Below are 22204 nucleotides of genomic sequence, written 5' to 3'. Positions count from 1 at the left end.
TTTAGAAGAAAAGTTAAAGATTTTTAGATCTTTCAGTGGGACTTCGGATAGATGGCTACTAAGGATAAAGGGTCTACTTGACCTAGTAATTATTTTCTGCTATTGCTCTGCAAAGTGTAGCTTTTACGAAAAGTTCTGCTGCCACTCAACATGAGTGAAAACTAAAAACTCTCTTGTGTTTTGTGTAGATGCCCTGGTAACCAAAGACTTCTGAAGTAGAAAAAAGCCTGCACAAGTTTTGCAGGGACATTTATTAACAATATAAATAGAAAACAAAGACAAATACAAAATTGTGGGTAGTTTCGCAAACTATCCACTTGGATGCTTGAGGCCAATTTGTTGTGGGGCAGAATCTTTAGTTTGTTGTGTTTTTGGTTGTTTTCTCTCTTTTTCTGTCTTTCTTTCTTTTACGTCACTAGAAAAAGAATTGACTGTGTAGCCTGAGGGGCTGGGGAGTTGGTAAAATAATTCTGTGGGTTGATAAGTTTGGTACTTGCCAGCTGCAGTGTTTTATTTATTTATTGGCTCAAATATGGTACCTGGCCTTCAAGGACTTTATAAGAACTGGATAAGTTATCTTTTTAATGAACATTCATAAGTGGTCTAACATTGGAAATTAGTAAATGAATAAGATTATTGATGCCCAAATAGAAGTGGGAAGAAGGAAGATATTGTTCCTTACACCCAATAATAGGAGAGGCGTTTTTTCCCCTAATGTTGTAGACAGCAATTTGGTGATATGGTACCTTATCTCAGCCAATGGTTCATCATGGGCTCAATTTTTTTCTTTCTAGCCATACTTTGTATGTGAATAGGCATAGATATAGTCTTATGAGTGAAAACTATGAAAAATGAACAAGCACTTTTATGTATAAAAATAGACTAGTTCATTAAGAAATAAGCATTTTGCATTAAGAAGAGATTTCCAGAATTCTTGGGTAGAGCACAGATGAGAAAAATCAATGGTTCCCAAGAAGGGCTGCACAGTTCGGGATGATGATGATGTTCATAAAAATGACCCTGATTCATGAAGAAAGGTCCAAATAATGTTCAAGCTACTACATTTAAGAAAAACAGGATATGCTTCTACATTTCCAAAATGCTTCCTTCAAAAAAAATCAATTTCAAAGAGAATGGTTTAGTTATCTGGAAAATTCAGGGATATAAAGATAGATACTTCAACAAAGCTATCTACATATGTAAAATCAGTGTAGACATTTGGATCCATGATCAGAGCATCAGAAATAATGGAGCACCATGAAAAGATCATCTACTATATGCCAGGCACTGTACTAGGCATTTTGTGGTAATGCTCACATGGCTAAGGCCAACCCCCTCTTCTAAACTAGCTAGTTAGCCAGCTTGATTCTCACAGAAGATTGTCTTGTGGAAATATTTGTGAATTTAGTCTTTGATTTGGTTTCTGGAAACTAGAGGTGTTCTTTCAACATGTTGTGATTAATATATTATACTCACATCCTACTTTTGTGATTTATATTTTAAAGATAAGCTTAAAGCTAGGTCAGTGCAGCTATATCTGTTTAAAGTATGATGCACATTTATAAAGGTATAGAGCTTATTTCATTTGTTTAATGAAAAGTGATAGCCCTAGTTTGATGCTGGAGGAGTTCCCACAAGACAGACTAAAAAGTGTTGACAATTTCCCGTTGAGTGCATGTGGTAAAACCCTATGCTATATCTGTTTAAAAGCTCTTCAATATTCAGTTTAAATATGTTTTTAAATGCCTTGTTCCAGTAAGCTTAGTTTTGTAACTCCAAACACTTTCAGGAAGTGAGTGTGCAATTTGCTAAGGGGCCATTTGTTGGAGACTAGAAACACAACCAGAGTCATTATCAAATTTTAGTTTGTTACCTTGAGAAACTAAAATACCTAGAGTTGTTCACAGATCTGAGTCTGCACCCATGTCCCAGTGCTCCGTGGTAGGGGAAAAATGGAGGTGTATAAAGGAAATTTGTGACAGTTACTAAACCCCTCAATATCTGTGCAATCTATATTTCCCCAGGCAAAAACAGCTGGGAGTCAAAATAGGATCATGGTAACAGTGATCCACAGAACATTTCTCTAGATCAGCCACAACCTGATTAATTGCAGACTTCTCATATACTCCCCAAATGTTATTAAGAGGTACCATTGACTGACCCTACTACAGACGAAGTGCATGGCAGGTGGTTTCCATACATTGTCTTATTCAATCACTACAACAGAACAACAAAATGGATAAGGAAATTGTGGTTCATAGAAATTAAGTAACATGCACAAGGCCACACAACTAATAGGACTGTCTGGCACCTTATGTAGCTCTTTCCTAGACCTTATCATAGTTTATATTTATGTGTTGGCGTAATTATTGACCAGTGGCTCTCTTCTGCTTTGTGAGGGCAGGGTCTGTGTCTGTTTTGCCCCCAGATCCTGGAACAGTGCCTCGCACGTTATAGACGCTTATTAATCACCTGTCCTTTTCACTCACCTGTAGCCACCTCCAATCCAAGTGTCTGTGATGCTATACCACCCACTGTTTTGTGCTCTCATGACCTTCAGTGGCAAAGAAGGAGATGGGGGCCTTTACCCTTTCTGTGAATTTCATTCATATCTTAAGTGGATTTCGTGCTCCAGATCTTTTATTTTAACCACTTCCCCACCCAGGCCTCTCCCAGGCACAGTGTCCAATGAAAACAGACTGGAGGATAATGTTAATAGAATCTGATTTGCCATACTTCAATATTGCCCTTCCCTTATGACCTCTACGACCAAACTTGTACTCCTCAACTCTCTCTGCCATTAGCAGGGAAGGTTATTTCAAGTACCTCAGTCTCTCATCCAAGTTAGACCCCTAATGTTGGACCTACAGGTCAGCCCAGACTTTGTGAGCCTGCAAGGTATTCAAGGTTAGGCTGTCAAACCAGAGGCCCCGCTATGCTTGAGTTTGCATTGTTCCAGGAGGGAGTAGTAGGCTTTGCATTCTGGGATAAGACAGAATTTGTGGACTTGTGCCCTGACTCACAAAACGTCTTACTTCCAGATGCTTCCAAGTAAGGAGGGACCTGTTGTCAAGGAATTAACAGCAGGTAAGAAGTTGGAAGAGCTGGTGTTAAAATGGAAGAGTGTAAATACTTTACATACGGCTCAGCCAAAACCACATTTTCAGTGCCATTTTTGGACTAATCCAATAGAAACTGAAGTCACTCTGATCTTCTTTCAGGACTTTTTTTTTTTTTTTTGAGTTTTTTGCAGTTTGAGGACCTTTGTGCAGGCTGTTCTCTCTGCTTGGACTGCCCACCACAAGCCTCTATTTCCATATAACCGGACTCCATTTCATCCACTGGGTCTCAGCCCAAATATTGCTTTATCAGAGAGGTGACAAGGAATCTTGATTAAGAAATGTTCACTTTGTCCCTCTCTGTTAACACCTTACTTATTTCCTTCACAGCATTTGTCACAATTTGTAACTGTACGTTGTTTTACTTACTATTTGTTTATGTCTGTCTCTTCCACTCCAAGCTACTTGAGGGCAGGGCCATATCTGCTTTAATCAAGGCCTCTTCTAGCATCAAGAAGCCTTAGTAAGAATTAGAAAAGGTGCCCACTCGTGCTCCTTTGATTGGGCATATTTTGCAAGGCACAATCTCATTCCCCAGGTCTTAGAACAGATCTTGACACCTAAGGACTCAGAAACTTATTTATTGAATGAACTTATAAAATATAATTTTCTTCTCTTCTGAAATATTTACCTTTTACCAGTCCAGATTCTATATTTCCTTCAAGTCTCAAGGCATCGAAGGTCTTTTTTCTTGTGGTACTCTTAGAAATGGCAGTTGATAATTACTTGAATATTACCTACCTGTGTTCTTCTTCTGTTGTATGTCCTTTAACAGCTTTTAGTCTTTTCCCCAAAAGTATGTAATTATTTGTATGCCTCAAAAAGATTAAGTTGAGCTTAGAGCCGTTTTGGTAAGAAATGGGAACTTACAGCCGTGTTAATACCAAAAGAGTTGAAAAATACTAAGGAATAGCAAAGACCAGAGAAACACTTGAAACTTGACAGAGATTTCTATCCAGCCATTGGCTTAAAAGATGGTGGATATACACAAGGAAAAATGGGATAAGACTTGGTTCATAAATGACCATGCCCCTAATAAATTCTAGTGGCACAATCATTCAATAAGAACACATCTACAAACATTGATCTATTTTAAGATAGGAATAAATGAAAGTAAAATAGATACTGTGGAAGGCAGAATCGTTGAGCTAGAGGAGTTTTTAGATGTGTAAAAATATGCTTTGGGAGAATTATACAATACAGGATGGCAAAGAATTAAAGTGCATGAAAATGGATCCAACAGATAATCAAATGAAAGCACAATAGACACAGTGCCAGAGAATAGTTTGGATTAGATTCTTTTTTCAGTGGAATTCTTTCTTTTAAGTATTAACCTATTTAACCTTTGTAAATGAAATATTTGTCTTGCAATGAGAAAGCTGCATTTCAGTGTAAAACGAGAACTTGTCCGTGGCTGATTTATTCTTTACTAAAGCATTCTCTCTCTGTTTTGTATGTTTAATATTTAACATATAAAAAGAAACAGTATCAAAACGTCTAGAATAGAGGAATATTTATGCAGAGGTTCCAATCACAGTTTTTGGCTCTGGGACAAAATTATATCAATGGTCTCAAAGCCAGTGCCCGAGTTTTGTTTGTTTGGACTCGTTTGGCCTAAGCTCATCAGTTAGGCTCCTCTTCTGCCTCCAGCTCAGCCTTTCTGTCTCAACCCGAGTCATTCCAACCCACACATCTGATCTCACAAATAATACAAGAAACTTTCAATGTTAATTCTAAAATAATAGCCATGGTTGCTGATCCAACAAACATATCAATCAATCCTTTTTGTTGTTATTGTTCTAATGAAACATGTTTGTTATCAATTTATAGAGGACAATATAATTTATTAACTTCTATATTGATTCAAAAGTCGAGTCAATGGGTAGAGGTCATTATTTCTCTTGACTACAATCATCTGTTTATGAAAATTGTAATTAATGCAGTAATTAAGTGAAATAGAAATTATTATTATTATTTTTTGTGTGTTTGTGAGGAAGATCAGCCCTGAGCTAACATCCATGCCAATCCTGCTCTTTTTGCTGAGGAAGACTGGCCCTGGGCTAACATCCCTGCCGATCTTCCTCCACTTTATGTGGGCCACCGCCACAGCATGGTCTGACAAGCGGTGTGTTGGGGCTTGCCCGGGATCCGAACCCCAGCTGCCAGCAGCGAAGCGCGCGCACTCAACTGCTACGCCACCGGGCCGGCCCTTGAAATAGAAATTATTTTTCTTCTGCTAATAGCAATATTTTCTCCCTGTGCCTCAGTTTCCTTGCCCATAAAATGAAGATCACATATTTGATCTGTTACCTTATTACCATAATTGTTAAGATAATGCCAGTGGCTGTAACTTAAAAGTCCCAAATTCTCAATGGTTTAACAACATGAAATTTATTACTTATCTAGTGTCGGTGTTCCTGGTTGGGTAGATTGCCTCTAAAGTGGTTCAAGGACCCAGGTTACTTCCATATTGTGGATTTATCATCTTCACATGTGGCTTCCAAGATTTCAGAGGAAGGGGAAAGAGACTGTGAAGAAGGAAGAACTGATGCATAACAGTTTCAGCCTGTAGATGACACATATCACTTCCATTCACACTTTATTGGTGAGGACTAGTTAACACACCCCATTCTTATATATAAGGGAGCAGGGAAACGTAGTCCTGACTGGACAGCTGCTTCCCAGCAACAACTCTCCTCTAAGGAAGTAATGCAGGATTCTCTGGTGATCAGCTAGCCTCTTTGCCAAAGCCTAATTTGTAGGGTCATAGTGAGGATTAAATAAGTGAATACATGAAAAGAGCTTACAACGGTAGTCATCATATAGAAACTAGAGATAGTGAAGCCCTCCTCTTCCTCCTCCTTCTTCTTCTTCTTCCTCTTTTTCTTCCTTTTCCTCCTCCTCTTCCTTCTACTTTTCATTCCTCTGTGATGTTCAAATAGTTATCCCATATTACTTCTTGAAACTTAGAATTTTTTCTTTGTAATCATCATTTACTCTATTCTTAGGATATGTTTCTGACTTGAAAAACTATTGGCATTCTGTTTTTATTTTATTTCCCTTTACTTTATCTTTTTCCTGTATTTGGACCCTTAATGTCTACTTATAGCCAAATATCATGAGTGTCTAACTTTCACTATACCTCTGGGAAAATATTTTGTTATTCGACACTTTGTCCTTTCTCTTTTCATGGAGAAAACATGTAAAGTTGTCTGACTCTCTCAAAAGCCCTGTCCTCAATTAAACTACACAAAAGGAGGCACACTTTCCTTGTTTGGAGGGTTGTTTATTATTCCTCTGGTTAACTTTAAGCTCACATATTCCAGGACAGCGTTCATATATCTGTACAGAATATACTGAGCTATGTCCTAGAATTCACTCTTGGTTTTACTATATATGAGAATAGAGTTGCTGCCTGGGCCAAGTCGTCCAATCCTTCCTTCCTGCCGTGAATATCTACTTTGGGAAATACATATATATATATATATAATATATATAAAATATATTTTTTTCTCCAATTTTTGAATTTTGCATTTGTGTGGATTGAAGTCTACTTTTATTAGGTTAACAACAAATGCCTTATCATACCATCTGTAATTACAGTTATCAGTTTACTATATATTTGCTGAAGCACTGATTAATGGAAACGTGCAGCTAACAGAATTGTGTATAACAAAGAGTTAATTGTATATATTTTAAAGGATTATGCCTTGACATCTTCCACTTCTAGTCTTAACAGAGTAACTGGTACTGAACTTGTCCACCTACCAAAAAATGATAACATTAGGCAAAATAAATATGGCAAATATTTTTAGGAATTGAATAACAAGTAGTTCAAGAACATGATTCTTGAGAGAAGGAAAACACATGAGGTGAGACCCATGAATGCTTGTGAATGGTCATACTTTCTCCTACAGCCACTTTCCTGCCATGGACCAGGCATGTGGAACTTAAGTAGAATAACAGTCTCACTTTGCTGAGGACCATACTGGAGTTCCAGGCTGTTCCAGTCCCTGGAGTTCACTGGGCAGGGTACCTAAGAAGAAAATCTTCATAGGGGGTGGTGCCTAAAAGTTTGTGTGGGGGTTTACTGCATGTTCTTGAAAAATCTTTGAGAAGTACATGCTCAAGACAACATACCAAGAGGCCTAGCAGAGATTTCCTAATGCACTAATGGGAGATGGAGTTTCAGCCCCATCAGAATAGACAGACCTCACTAAGAGACTTAGGTATTCAGTTGAGACTCTGTACCATACAACATGGAGCATGCACCAGGACTAAGCGTAAAACTGAAATAGAATCACCTTATCAAAAAATAAAATCAAGCATAACAGGCTTAAATATACCTACCAGTAATTTAATTGCCTGCCAGAAGAAATTCAACATCCCTTAAAGGAAGATCATGCACTCCAGACTCCCTGCTGCATATCATCTACAGTGGTAAAACAATTACAAGACATGCAAAGAAACATGAAATAATGGCCCATAGTCAAAAGAAACATCAATCATTATAAATAAACCAAGATGACCTAGATGTTTGAATTAGCAAATAAGAACTTTAAAGTGACAATTATAAATATGCTTAAGGACTAAAGAGAAAATATGCTCATAATGAATGAACAGAAGGAAAGTCTCAGCAGAGAATTGGAAACTATTAAAAGTAATCAAAAGAAAATTTTATTTGAAAATATAATATTTGAAATCATAAAAATCAATGGGTGGTCCTAATAGCACATTCAAAATGGCAGAAAAGGACAGTGAATTTGAAAGTAGAGAGCTATAAATTATGTAATATGAACAACAGAGAGAAAAGACTGAAAAAAAAGAATAGAACTTTAATGACATGGCAGATATTTTATAATGATTAAATGATCAATTTCGATTCATCAGGGAGATACAGCAATCATAAATGTGTACGTTCCTAGTAACAGAGTGTGCAACCTGTGATGCATGAATGTATAGAACTAAACAGAGAAATAGACAAATTCACAAATATAGCGGAAAATTTCAACATGCTATTCTAAACAATTGATAATGCAAGTAGACAAAAAAATAGTAAGGATAAAGAAAATCTGAACAACACTATCAATCACCTAACCTAATTGACATTTATATAATACCAAACCCAACAACAATAGAATCACATTCTTTTCTAGTGCACAACAAATCATTCAACAGGATAAATAATGTAATGGGCCATAAAACAAGTCTCAGTACATTCCAACAGACTGAAATCTCTGAGAAACAACAGACTCGAATTAGACATCAATAATACTTAGATATCAAGAAAAGTCTCAAATACTTGGAAATTAAACAACACACTGCTAAACAACACCTAGGTCAAAGAAGAAATCACAAGAGCAATTAGAAAATATTAAAAACTGAATGATCATGAAAACACAACATATCAAAATTTGTGGTATAGAACTAAAGCAATATAAAGAGATATTTATAGCTTTAAATGCTTATATTGGAAAATAATGGTGTTTTAAAAGCAGTGACTTAGGTTTCTACCTTAGGAAGAAAAAAAAAATGAGCAAAATATGATAACATAAGAGCAGAAATCAATTGAAGAGCCAAATTTGGTTTCTTGAAAAGCTTGATAAACATGTAGAAAGACAGATCAAGAAAAGAGAGAAAAAAAATCCACAAATTACCAATATCAATAATGAAGGAGGGGCTCTCGCTACATATGCTAAAGGTATTATAAGAAAATACAAGAATATTATGAACAATCATGCCAACCAATTTGACAATGTAGGTGAAATGGGCAGATGGTTTCACTGATGAGTTCTATCAAACATTTAAGGAAGAAATAATACCAATGTTACACAAACTTTTTATTTGATGAGGTCAGCATAACCTTCTTAACAGAACTTGACAAAGATGTCATCAGAAAGGAAAATCACAGACCAACACTATTCAAGAACATAAATGCAAAAATTCTTGTTGAATATAGCAAGTAGAATCAAGCAATGTATAAAGATGATATTACATCAAGACCAAGTGGTGTTTATTCCAGCAATGCAAGGTTTAAGATTGGAAAAGCAATGAATGTGGTTCACTATATTAACAGAATAAATGACAAATTATATAACCATTTCAGTTTTTATTGAAAAAGTATTTGACAAAATTAAATATCTATTTGTGATAAAATGTCCAGTAAACTAGTAATAGAAGAGAACTTCCTCAACCTGAAAAAGGGCATCTATGTATAATCTATATATTTAATATTTAATCGTGAAAGACTGGGTGCTTTTCACCTCAGATAAATAACAATGCAATTATTTTTGCTTTGATCATTTCTATTCAGCAATGTACTGGAAGTCATAGCTAGACCTATAAGGCAAGAGAAAGAACTAATATCATAAATATTGGAAAGGAAGAAGTAAAATTACCCTTCTTTATAGAAGACATAATTGTCTTCATAGGAAGTCCTGAAGACTTTACAAAGCAATTACTAGAAATAGCAAGTAAATTTCTCAAGACTGCAAAACACAAGCTCAGTATTCAAAATTCAATTGTATTTCTTAAATACTAACAGCAAACAATAAGAACATGCAAATTTTAAATTTAAAAAATTTTCCATTTACTATACTGTTGAAAACACTATTACATAGGAGTAAGTTAAACAAAAAAATGTGCAAGACGTCTACAGTAAAATCCACTAAAATTCCTAAAATAAATTAAAGAAAACCTAAATTTATACCATGCTCATTAACTAAGTGTTCATGGAATGCTTAATACTGTTAAGTTGTCCATTCTCCCCAAATTAATCTATATAATCAACACAATATCAGTAGACCTTTTAATAAAAATTGACAAGATTGGGGCTGGCCCAGTGGTGTAGTGGTTAAGTTTGCGCACTTCCCTTCAGTGGCCCAGGGTTCGCAGGTTTGAATCCCTGGCGTGGACCTACACACTGCTCATCAAGCCATGCCATGGCAGCATCCCATATATAAGATAGAGGAAGATGGGCATGCATGTTATCTTAGGGCTAATCTTTCTCAGCGAAAAAGAGGAAGATTGGCAAGGGATGTTAGCTCAGGGCTGATCTTCCATACCAAAAAAAAAATTGACAAGATGATTCTAAAATATATATATGGAAATTGAAATATCCCAGAAAAGTCAAAACAATCTTGTTAAAAAACCAGTAAATTTGGAGAACTTAGACTACTTGACTTAAAGAATTACTGTAAAGCTACATTAATCCAGATAGTGTGGCACTGGCACAAGGATATTAAAATATATTCAGAGAGAGTCTAGCTAGAGACCAAACTCATTTTTGACAAAGGTGCCAAAGAAATAAAGTGGGAATGAAAAGTTATTTAAACCAATAAAAAACTGAAAAATATATAGAGAAAAGTAATTTTAATTTCTAGTTCATGATACACATAAGTTAATTCAAGATGCCTCATAGAATGTTAAAGGTAAAATTTTAAAGCTTCTGGAAGAAAACATAGAAGAATATATATTTTTTTGACAGTGGACTTTTAATGCTTTTTTGTCACTGAAGGATAAGGTAGCTTTATCAATGGACATTGCTATTTTTTGTTTTTTTAATTAATACTTTATTTTTAGAGCAGTTTTAGGTTCACAGTAAAACTGAGGGGAAGGGGCAGAGATTTCCCATATACCCCCTACCCCCACACATGCATAGCCCATTATCAACATTGCCCACCAGAGTGGTACATTTGTTACAATTGATGAACCTACGTTGACACATCATAATTATCCAAAGTCCACGGTTTGCATTATGGTTCATGGTTGGTGTTGTACATTTTATGTTTTTGGACAAATGTATAATGACAAGTATCCATCATTATGGTATACAGACAATTTTCACTACCTTAAAAATCCTCTGTGCTCCACCTATTCATCTCTCCACCTAAAATAATATTTTTCAGACCTGGTAATGAGCAAAGATTTCTTAGATAAGACACATAGATCAATCATCATTAAAAAAACTGAAAATTAGACTTAAAATTAAAATCTCACCAAAATTCTCCATTAATAAAAAAGATTAGGCAAGCCACAAAATAATCATAAAACATCCACCTGACAAAGGCCCATATCCAGAACATATAAAGAAGTCCTACAACTCACTAATAACAAGATAAACCACCATATATAAAAATGGGCAAAAATTTGTTCAGATGTTTCACGGAGTAATATATACAAAATAGCCAGTAAGCCCATGAAAAAGTATTCAGCATCTCTAACTATCAAGGAAATGCAAACTAAAAACTCAATGAGATACCACTATTCACACTTAGAATGGTTAAAATGGAAAACACAGTCATTGCCAAATGTTGACTAGGATATGGAGCAACTAGAATTCTCATACATTGCTGGTAGGCATGAAAAATGTACAACCACTTTGGAAGAAATTTTGTTAATTTCTTATAAAGTTAAACATGTCCCTACAATATGACCCAGCATTCCACTTCTAGGCATTAAGCCAAAAGAAATGAAAAGCATATGTCCACAAAAATACTTGTTCAAAATGATTCATAACAGCTTTATTCCTAACATCTCCAAGCCAGAAATCACCCAAATGTCAATCAAAAGGAGAATGGATAAAACTATTGTGGTATAGCCATGTAATGGAATAGTACTCTGTCTATAAAAAAGGAATAAATGACTTATAAATATAGCAATATGATAACTCAAAGACATAGGCTGAGTGAAAGAAGCTAGACACAAAAGAGTATATACTATGACTTCATTCATACAAAGTTATAGAACAGGCAAAACTAAGCTATGATGAAAAAAAAACCAAGAAAAATAGTTGCCTCTGGGGTGACTGAGATACCCCTGTGGTAGGGGCATAAAGGAACTTTCTAGGTGATGGAAATGTTATTTATCTTGACAGTGGTGTGGGTTATACAGCTGCATTCATTTGTCAAGCTCATCTTATTGAGCACTTAAGATTTATGCATTTTTCTGAAGGCAAATTTTACCAAAAAATGAACTGTAAAAAATAACTCTTCATGATATATGCTTAATATTATCAGGATAGAAAGTATACGCCTTGGACCACACACTCTATAAGTAGAGAAGCTATCTTTTCATATAAATAGATTATGGATGGATGGATGGATGGTAGATAGATGGATAGATAGGATCACTGACCCAATCACAATAGAGCATAAGCTTTGCATAACTTTTCCATTCCTGATAGCACCTATATCTCTATTCATTTACACTCCCTTAACACCCCCCCACACCTTCCCTATCCAGCATTTAACAAAGACACACATTTATAAGACGGTTCAACAAATTTAAGGGCATATTTTTGTGACAATGAATTGGGAATCAATACAACACAGTGGAAAGAGCTGTCTTTGAAATCAGATAGACCTGGTTTCCAAACCTAGTTCTGCAATTTAGTTATGTGACCTTGTTCAAGTAACTTAATCTGTCTGAGAATCTGTTTCTTTAGCCATAAACTGGGGTAATTTATGCTCCAAAGTGTTTATTCATTCATCTATTCAACAAGGAATATTGACTTCCTATTGTTTGCCCAGAACTGGCTGTACATTTTGGAAAAAACACGTATATCCAGAACATACAAAGAACTCCTAGAATTCAATAATAAAAGACAAACTACTCTACTTAAAAATAGGCAAAAACTTGAACAGGCACCGAGGTGGAAAGTGGATAAGAGGGGCCAAGAGTAAATGCAGGAAAACTAGTTTGTAGGCTCTTTCAGTATTTTGGAGATTATTTAAGATGGTAAAATTCATGGAACTTGGCATGAATTGAAGTAAAGGTTGGGAGAGAGGAGACAAGAATGTTTCTTGCTTGCCAACTGAACAGAGAGTGGTGCCTTTCACAGAAAGAGGAAGTGTAGGTAGGGGACCAGATTTGGTAGTTTTTGAGATAAATGTAGAAAGTATGTCATGATGACTGGCCCAGAGTAGGTACTCAATAAATGGAAGCAATTGTGGAATGGAACAAAACTAATTAATTCATGTGGGATCAGATCTGTAAACTTGATTTCAGTCACTATTCTAAAAATTTTTTAAAAACAGGCATCAGTTAAGCACACAAATATGTACCCAAAGGTATGTGCACAAATTTTGTTCAGATATTGCTGCTGTAGATCTAGGAGTTAATGACCCTAATTATAATATATCTGTTTTGAGAAGACTATGAGACCACTGAATTTCTCCCTCCTCTCATCTTTGCACACATACAGGTTTCAGTATCTCAAAGAAATGTGTGGTAATTTGGCTGGTAAAAGAAAACATCTTTACTAAAGAAGTTAGTCAGTTGCTCAAAGAGGAAAGAAGCCAATCTTACACTGAATAAAAGAGGTATAAAACAATATATATATAATATTTATATACTATTTAATGTTTCTGTGCAAAGAGTTGCTCTAAAAACATTATAACAGGATTCATGTTAATACTACTTAGCTTAGAAACTAATTTTGTTGCTGTCGTGTAACATGAAAGAAACTTGTAGGCCTTAATAACAAAACTAGGTCTTGGAAAAGATGACTAAAGCACACTTATTTTTATTTTATGCTTTAAAACGTGAATTGAGATATTTCACTACTCTTGAACAACGATGAAATCATGGAAGGCATCGGACCAAGAGCTAGGACCCTGGGTAGGCTATTAACAATTTTGCCTTTACACTTCCTACGTGATTGTGGAAATGTGGGTTCTACTTCCCCATGAGACGCTTATTGCTGGATTTGGTACAACTGCTGCTATATCAACAGAAAGGAGTAGGCATTACAGTGGGGCCCTTTGCAGATCTGCCTTAGAAAGTTAAATGTCTATGGCAGGTATGCTAAAGGCACACTTTAAGTTAGAGGCAAATTAGATTCCTATAGGGAACGGGGGCCTCAACCAACAAATAAATAAGTAATGGTCCTAAAAAACAGACAATAATTTTCATTAATAATAAAAGCATAAAAAGATACAGCTTTTATAAATAGAATGATCAGATTTGGTGAGGGAAAATCAAGTGTTATTGTAGTGTAAGTGAAACTTTAGTGGGCAGAGATGGTGAGAGAAGACATTTCATCACAAGGAATGGCATGTGCAGGAGCACAAAGATTGTCTAGGTAAGAGGTTCATGCACGTGGGGACAAAGAGAGTGAAAAGAAGAAACCAACTGCCGAGATGTGAAGAAGGTAGAATCTATAAGTTTTGGCAACTTGTACGTGGGTAGAGGGAAATGATGGTGCACAGTGATGCCATAGCGTAACCACTGAAGCCATAAGAACAAGTGAGCAGAGCAATGATGAACTAGTGGAGCCTAAGTTCAGAAAATTACTTATGTTGGAGCCTCATAGCACAGTTTATTGTCATGGCGTGAGAGTTAGTTTCAGATTATGTTTAGGAGATTGTTTGTTGCTTAATAGTGGATTTAGGGTTGACTCTTAAAAGTTTTGAGTTACATAAAAGATGTTTGATATAGAGACAAATATACTAGAATGCTGATTTACAAATAAGCCACAGAGGAATTTTAGAGTTTTGTGAGCCATGAAAACATAAACAAAACATCAGAACAACTTATTAGCTTAATGAAATGCAGCCAAATTGAGTATAGTCAGGATTCCAGAACAAATTGTAATATAAGTTCCTGGAGTCAGGGACCCTGCTTCTTCTTCGTACGCTCTGGCTTAAGTCAGTCCTGTCCATAGAGTAGAGCAAGGCAGAAAATTTTATTTTTATAAGCTATTAAACTGTGAATAGGAGGTTGAACTCAACAAGGGCTGTATCCTTTCCAGAAACCATTAAATCAGGGTGGGAAAGATAATTCCAGTGTTTTTCCAACAGCATAGCAATTGAGAGTAGAAGGGAAGGTTTTAGCTTGAACATTCTCATAAGTCCCTATGGATTAGGAATTGACTCGTAGGGATGTTGCCTATAACTGTGGCAGCTGGTGAGTAATTTGTAGCCTGTAGCCACCTCATTCTAAGTATGTTTACAGCAAAGCCTTGGCTCAACTGTTTGAGTAAGAGTCGTTCTCACTGGACCTATTATCACCAGGCCACTCCATATTCATGGCATGTGACCAAGTGATGCAGATGTTTGGAGACATTTTGGGATGAAGATATGCTAAATGAGGAATTAAGATTCTAAGAGTGTAATAAAGAAGGACTTTTAGGATATAACGGGGAGTTTAAGGGATCTTGGTGGATAACAAATATTTCCCATCCTAGGTGTGCCTTGACTGGAATTAGAGACTTTGAGGTGGAGATCACCTGACTGGGATTGTGTGTAGAGAAACTTTTGACACTTGTGTTAGGAATCCCTCAAGGCCTCTGCGGACATTCTAAGGGGTCAGAAAAACCATGACCTCCTATTATACACACAATTAGTAAGTTGTTCTTATAACTCCAGGCTGTCCTGTCTAGCAAGAATGACTTGGATGGGTTAACCTCTTTCCTTGAGTTTAATTTTCTTTATAAAATAAAGGAAGCTGAACAACTCCCATTTAGAATCTCAGCTCTTAGATTCACATATTCACAGTCTCATGATTTGCAAAGATGGCACAATTGTCCACCCCTACCTGTACCCGTGCCATTTTCATTGTGACTTTTCAGCTCCTCCATCAAGGAGTTGAGTCTATTTTCCCATCCCTTGAATATGGATTGACCCTGTGACTTACTTGGGCCAATAAAATAGAGCAGAAGTAAAAATGTGCCAATTCTGAGTCTAGGCCGCAAAAGGCCTATGTGCTTTTGCTTATTTTCTTGGAACTCTTCCACTACTATGTGAACAAGTCCAGGCTAGCCTGATGGATGATAAGAGACACGTGGCCCAATCACCCCTGTAACTCCAGCTGGCAGCCAGCAAAACACCAGCTGTATGTGAGGCCATCATAGACCAGCCAGCTCCCTACTAACCTGCCAGCTAATGACAGGTGCATGAACAAGCCAAGCTGAGATCAGCTAAACCTGGCTCAGATTAGCAGAACCACCTCTGACCTATAGAATTATGAGCAATAATACATGCTTATTTTTTAAAAGAGGAGTTGACAAACTATGGTTATGGGCCAGCTGCCAGTTTTTGTAAAGTTTTATTGGAACATAGCCATAGCCATTTGTTTGTGTATAGTCTGTGGCTTCTTGCACACTACAATGGCAGAGTTGAGTAGTTGGAATAGAGACTCTATGGTCTACAAAGACTAAAATATTTACTATCTGGCCCTTTAAGAAAAAGTTTGATGATTCCCTGTTTTAAATCACTAAGTTTTGGGGTGATTTGTTACACAGCAATATATAACTGGTATGCCACCATATGAAGACATTGATAAATCATTTTCGTTATTTATTCTTGCTAAGTAAACCATTTCTAAAAATTTAATGGCTTAAACAACAACCAATTTATTATCTTCTACAATTTTGTGTGTTGACTGGGCTCTGCTGAGCTGTTCTTCTGCTCCATAGGATGTTGGATGTTGATGTTATCTAGGAGCAAGACTTGACTGGCATTTCTGAGCTGGCTCATTCAGGTGGCTGGCAGTTGATGCTGGATGGCATCTGGGAGATCAGTGGGGGCTGTTGACTTGGGCGCTTACTTGTGGGCTCTGCACATGGCCTGATGGCTGGGTTCTGAGAGGAAGCGTCTCAAAGGTGAGAGTTTTGAGAAACCCAAGCCAAAGCTATAAGACTTCTTGTGACTTGGCATTAGAAGCTTACTTCTGCCATATTCTATTAGTCAAAAGTGAGTCACGGAGCCAGCCCAGATTCAAGGGAAGGGACTACACAAAGGAGTAAATACTGGGAGTTCAGGTTCATAGATGGGGGGGTGAGTGGGGATATTGTTGAAGACTAGAATCTCAGCTAGAATATATAGTCTTTTCTCTCCCTTCTTCCCTCTCCTGCAGCATCTTTTTTGTCTCCATTTTATAGAATAGGAATTGTTAAGCTCACCAGCATGCTTGATACATATACATACATACACATGTGTGTATATATGTCTTAAGTATATTTTATAATATATTTAAGAACTTAGAGTTCTTGGACTGGAGGCTTAGGTTGGCTTGGTTGGATAGCAGAGTGATGCTTATACATGGATCTTTTACCTTTAGAAAGGGCCACTTCACATCTGCTTTGATTAAAATGTGTGATGACTCTTTAACCTTAGTAGTTTTAAGCTTTTAATTGCATTATATCATTTTATCCATCTTTAGCAAACTGATAATTTAAATTGGAAGGTAACCAAAAATGAAATATATGAAGTAACATAACAACTTTCCATGATACTTCACTCTCCCTTTGGCAGCCATTGCCCCCCCATACACCTGTGGGCTCAGCACTGCCCACTCCACAAAAAGTTTACAAGAAGTCAGAGTGCAGGTTGTCCAGGTGCTACAATACTGCTCACTTTGGGGATTCTTCTCTCAGTGATCATTTCAATTCCAGTGGGAATTTCAATTCCAGTACTATGCATTTTGAGCTCTTGCTTCATTTTGTCTTGACTGGTGGGTTCAGTTGCTTTGAACCACAAAACCCCTGTTATCTGCTTTATATTCCTCATTTTCAGAACACTAGCTTGCTCTCTAGCAGTTTTGAGATCTTTAACTTTCAAAGTGGCTATCTCCAGCCCATATCATGTCTTTTCTCTTTCAAATTCCATGGCAACAATGCCTATCTGGACACCCTCAACACACACCCACACACGCAGACCTGTAGAGTAAAAACAAGGCAGGAAGATACAAAATTTTTTTCTCTTCATTTTATGCTAGAAGTTAAATTGGGTGAGTTTGAAATGAGGCATAAACTCCTTTCTTTTGCTCACTCCTTCCCTGTGGATTTAGAAGAAATGTTATATTAAATCCTTTCCCCAAACATTCTCTTTTTTCTATTCGTGACATTCACATGTTAAAATAAAAATCCTGCACTTAATTCTGCTTTTTCTATAAATATTTCCAAAATTCACAACTTTCTTACATGATTTTGTCGAGTATTTCCACCTACTCACCACCCTCTTTCACCCTAATCTCTTGCAATCTATCCTTTAGTGTTGCTGGTTTCTGCTAGGTTACTCTGATTCCCTGAAGCAAATCTAGTGACCCATGCTAGCATTTGATCCATTCAAATGCTCTTGCTCCTTGACTCCCGGACATTCAGCTGTTTCTTATCCTCTGTATTCAGGCTTGTCCCTTCTCCCTCTTACCTACTTGTCTTACCCCCGCTAGCCCACACAGTGATCAGATAGTGGCAGGTAAGAGATCACACCTACCCCATCTGGGGCATGTCTTATAGGTGTATGGTGGGTCATGTGGAAAAGGTAACCCCTCACCTATGTTTTCCTGCATAAACACAGAAGACAAAGACCAGAATCATGTCCAGGAGAGATAGATTCTATGCCACAGAACAAAGCCAAGAGAGAAAATTTAAAGCCTAGTGTTTGATCTAACAGGATTAGATCAAATACAAGAAGGGGATTAAAAAATAAGAAAGCATGACAACAAAGAGTGAGAGACAAGGCAAACAAAATGTGTCCTGTAGCAATTCTGTTAATGGAGTGTGGACCGTAATGCCAGCTTTTTCATTTGGTCATGATGGGTTCATTTAAGTTGCTGGAGTGAAACTCACCTGCCATTGCCTAGGAGTGTTCCTCCTATGCTGCAGTATTCTTGTATATTCTGCTTTGTCATTTCTTCTTCTGTTCTTTGTTTCTGGATGCCTTCTGAAAGTCAGTCATGGTTCTAGACTCTGTACTCATACTCACTACTTTAAGTCCCTTAACCACTGTTTTGTAAAATTTATTTTTATGGAGTTGCAACTTAAATACTGTAAAATGCACAAATCTGAAATATACAGCTTAATTTTTTTTTAAATTTTTTGGTTTTTTGCATATATACCCATATCGAAGTAGAGAAAACTATCACATCAGAAGGCTCCGTCATGTCCCTTCTGAGGAAATAGTACCCTGAAGATTAATTTTGCCAATTTTTAAAATTTACAGCTTTTAAAAGATATCATTGATAGACAATAAATGGAATATTTCAAAGCGTACAATTTGATAAGTTTTGACATATATACATCTGTGAAAACAGCAATCAAGATAATAAGCATATCCATCATATCATATCAAGTTTCCTTATGCCTCTTTGCAATCCCTCCCTCCCATGCTTCCTTATCCTCCGATCTCCCAGCAACCGTTAATTGCACTTTCCTGAATGTTATATAAATGGAATCATACAGTGTGTAATTTTTGGCCTTGCTTCTTTCATTTATTGTAATTATTTTGTGATCTATCTACATTTCTACAGCATGTATCAATACTTTATTTCTGTTTTATTGCTGAGTAGGCTTCCAGTGTATGGATAGACCACAATTTTTGTTTTTAATCCATTTACCCATTGATGGATATTAGAGTTGTTTTCAGTTTTTGGCTATTGCAAATAAAGTTGTATTGAACATAATACGTGCTTTTTATTTCTCTTGGGTAAATATTAAGCAGAATGTCATGATCATATGGTGTTTATGTTTAACTTTTTTAAGAAACTACTAAACTGTTTTCCCAAGTGTTTATACTGTTCCATTTCCACTAGCAGTATACGAAAATTCCAGTTTCTCCACATCCTTATCGACACTTAACATGGTCAGTCTTTTTAATTTTAGCCGTTCTCATAGGTGTGAAGTGGTATCTCATTCTGGTTTTATTTGTTTTGCTTTTCCTTATGAACAATGATGTTGAGCATCGTTTCATGTGATTACTTGTCATCCATATGTCTTCTCTGGTCAAAGGTCTGTTTAGATCCTTTGCCATTTTTTTTTATTGAGTTGTTTGTTTTCTTATTGTGTTTTGCGAGTTCTTTATGTATTCTGGATACAAGTACTTCATCAGATATGTGATCTGCAAATATTTTCTTCCAATCTGTGCCTTGCCTTTTTTTCTCTTAACAGTGTCTGTTGAAGAACAGAATCTTTTATGGATTGTGCTTTTGGTGTCATATCTAAGAAATATTTGCCTAATCCAAGATTTAAAGATTTTCTTCTAGAAGTTTTATAGTTTTCAACTTTACATTTAGGTCTATGACTTATTTTGAGTTAATTTTAATATGGTATGAGGCATGGATCCAAGTTTTGTTTTGTTTTGTTTTCATGTGTACACCCAATTGTTCTAGCACTATTTGTTGAAAGACTAGTTTTACTTATTTTGAACTTCATATAAATGGAATCATGGAGTATGTTTTCACTTTATCTGGTTTCTTTTGCTCAGAAACATCGGCCAATCCTCTTCTTTTTGCTGAGGAAGACTGGCCCTGAGCTACCATCTGTGCCCATCTTCCTCCACTTTATGTGGGATGCTGCCACAGCATGGCCTAACAAGCAGTGTGTCGGTGCATGCCTGGGATCTGAACCTGGGCCGCCAGCAGCAGAGTGCGTGCACTTAACCACTACGCCACGGGGCCGGCCCCAATAATATTGTTTTTAAAATTTTATTTTCCAATTTTTGTTAGAAGCACAAAGACATACATTAATTCTGAGCATTGATATTTAATATAGTAATCTTGCTAAACTGATTTACTAATTTTAAAATTTTCTATGTAGAGTCTTTTTGTTTAGTCTACATGCAGAATTACTTGTGATTAATGACAGTTTTCTTTCTTCTTTCCCATCTTTATGTCTTCTATTTCTTTTCCTTGCACAGGATAGGATCTCATACAATGTTGAATAGAAGTGATGATAGTAAACTCCCTTGTATTCTATGTTTTTTTAATCCCACTACCAATTACATTTAAGCTGTAATCTCTAGATTGTTCTCCCTCCTAACTTGTTCTTTAAGTAGAAATCCCCTGCTACAGGCGGTATCCCAAATTTCTTCCCCAAACTCACATAGTCATCTGGGCTGTGGGCATCTCCTTTGGCTTATAGTGAATGATGTTGATTATATCTTCTATAGTTCTGATTACAAGATGTTATGAGTAACTAAGTAATTTCCTGTCTCTTACACTAGGCAAAATTTCTGGAGTGTAGGGATTATGCCTATTATCTCTTTATTCCTGATATCAAGAACAGTGCCTGGTTCATAAGAGATATTTGATAAATGTTTGCTGAATGAAAGAAAGATGCTCCAATCCTGACTTTTCACCAGTCTTCCATGTCTATTTATTTGCTAGATGTTTTCATTTAGCTGTACTTCCAGTGGGACACTTATGCCCTGAACTCAATGAAATAAACATTCTCTCTTTTCTGTGTTCCTCTCCCAATGACTCAACTGTCCAATTAATTCTCCAGGACATTTATCTGGTAGTTAATTTTTACTACTTTCTTTTTTTTTAAATCCCATTTGGCTTCACATATCAAGTTAGTTCTTATATCCTATTAATTCTTTCTTGCTGGGTTTTTTGGATTTGAGCCTTATTTTTCATTTCCATAGTCATCATCCTAGTCCAGAGTTTTATAATTTCATTCCTTGACTATCTCTGGTTGTGTTATTTGTTTCTAATCACTCTATTCTGCAGCCTACCCACCACATAGCTAACCAAACATTCTTCCTTAGACATTACTTTAATCATGCATTTCCCCCAAGAAGCAAAGTGGATTACCTTTATCTATGCTAATGGAATTCCAGTCCTCATTTATTACATACCATGTGCATACAAACCCCATTTATCTCCAGCATAGTCACCTGGTCCACCTCACAAAATTCATTGTCCTCACAATGTCCACTTCTTTGTCATTGCTTTTATAGTCCCATGGAATGACTTCTCTTCTCTTTCATGAAGCTATGCCTATAGCTTCAAGACCTCACTCCAGATTTACCTCTTTCAAAAAGATCTCAATGAATTGGATCATCCTAAATGAAGTATTCCCTTTATTTTACATCCTCCTAATATTTTTAGTCTATAAATATTACTCTAAAGACCAATTATCAAGGAAGCACAATTTGGTGGTTCAGAAATGATATTTCAATACAAAGGTTTTTATGTTAACATGTGCTTTTTAGCGCAATTACAAATGTTTTCCCAATAAAGAGTTAATGGATTTAGGCTATCTTGTGAGGAATGCAAGAATTGCGACATTCAGAGGTGTGAAGGATGTGTTGTGCATAAGCAAAGTATTCTCATTCTTTTGAATTATAAACAGAAATTCATTT

At 36.3% G+C, this 22204-nt stretch overlaps 1 long non-coding RNA gene across 1 annotated transcript in view; it reads left to right on the top strand.

Moving 5' to 3' along the window:
• LOC131415763 (uncharacterized) overlaps positions 1-13435 on the top strand; it is a 68518-nt gene extending 55083 nt beyond the window's left edge. Inside the window, exons 3-4 of the long non-coding RNA XR_009222505.1 lie at positions 3042-3087; positions 13324-13435. This is a non-coding gene — a long non-coding RNA (uncharacterized LOC131415763). The remainder of the gene's footprint in view (positions 1-3041; positions 3088-13323) is intronic.
• Positions 13436-22204: the final 8769 nt, after the last annotated feature.

Source organism: Diceros bicornis, chromosome 17, assembly GCF_020826845.1.
Source record: "Diceros bicornis minor isolate mBicDic1 chromosome 17, mDicBic1.mat.cur, whole genome shotgun sequence".
NCBI lineage: Eukaryota > Metazoa > Chordata > Mammalia > Perissodactyla > Rhinocerotidae > Diceros > Diceros bicornis.
This window is presented reverse-complemented; position numbering and strand designations above follow the sequence as displayed.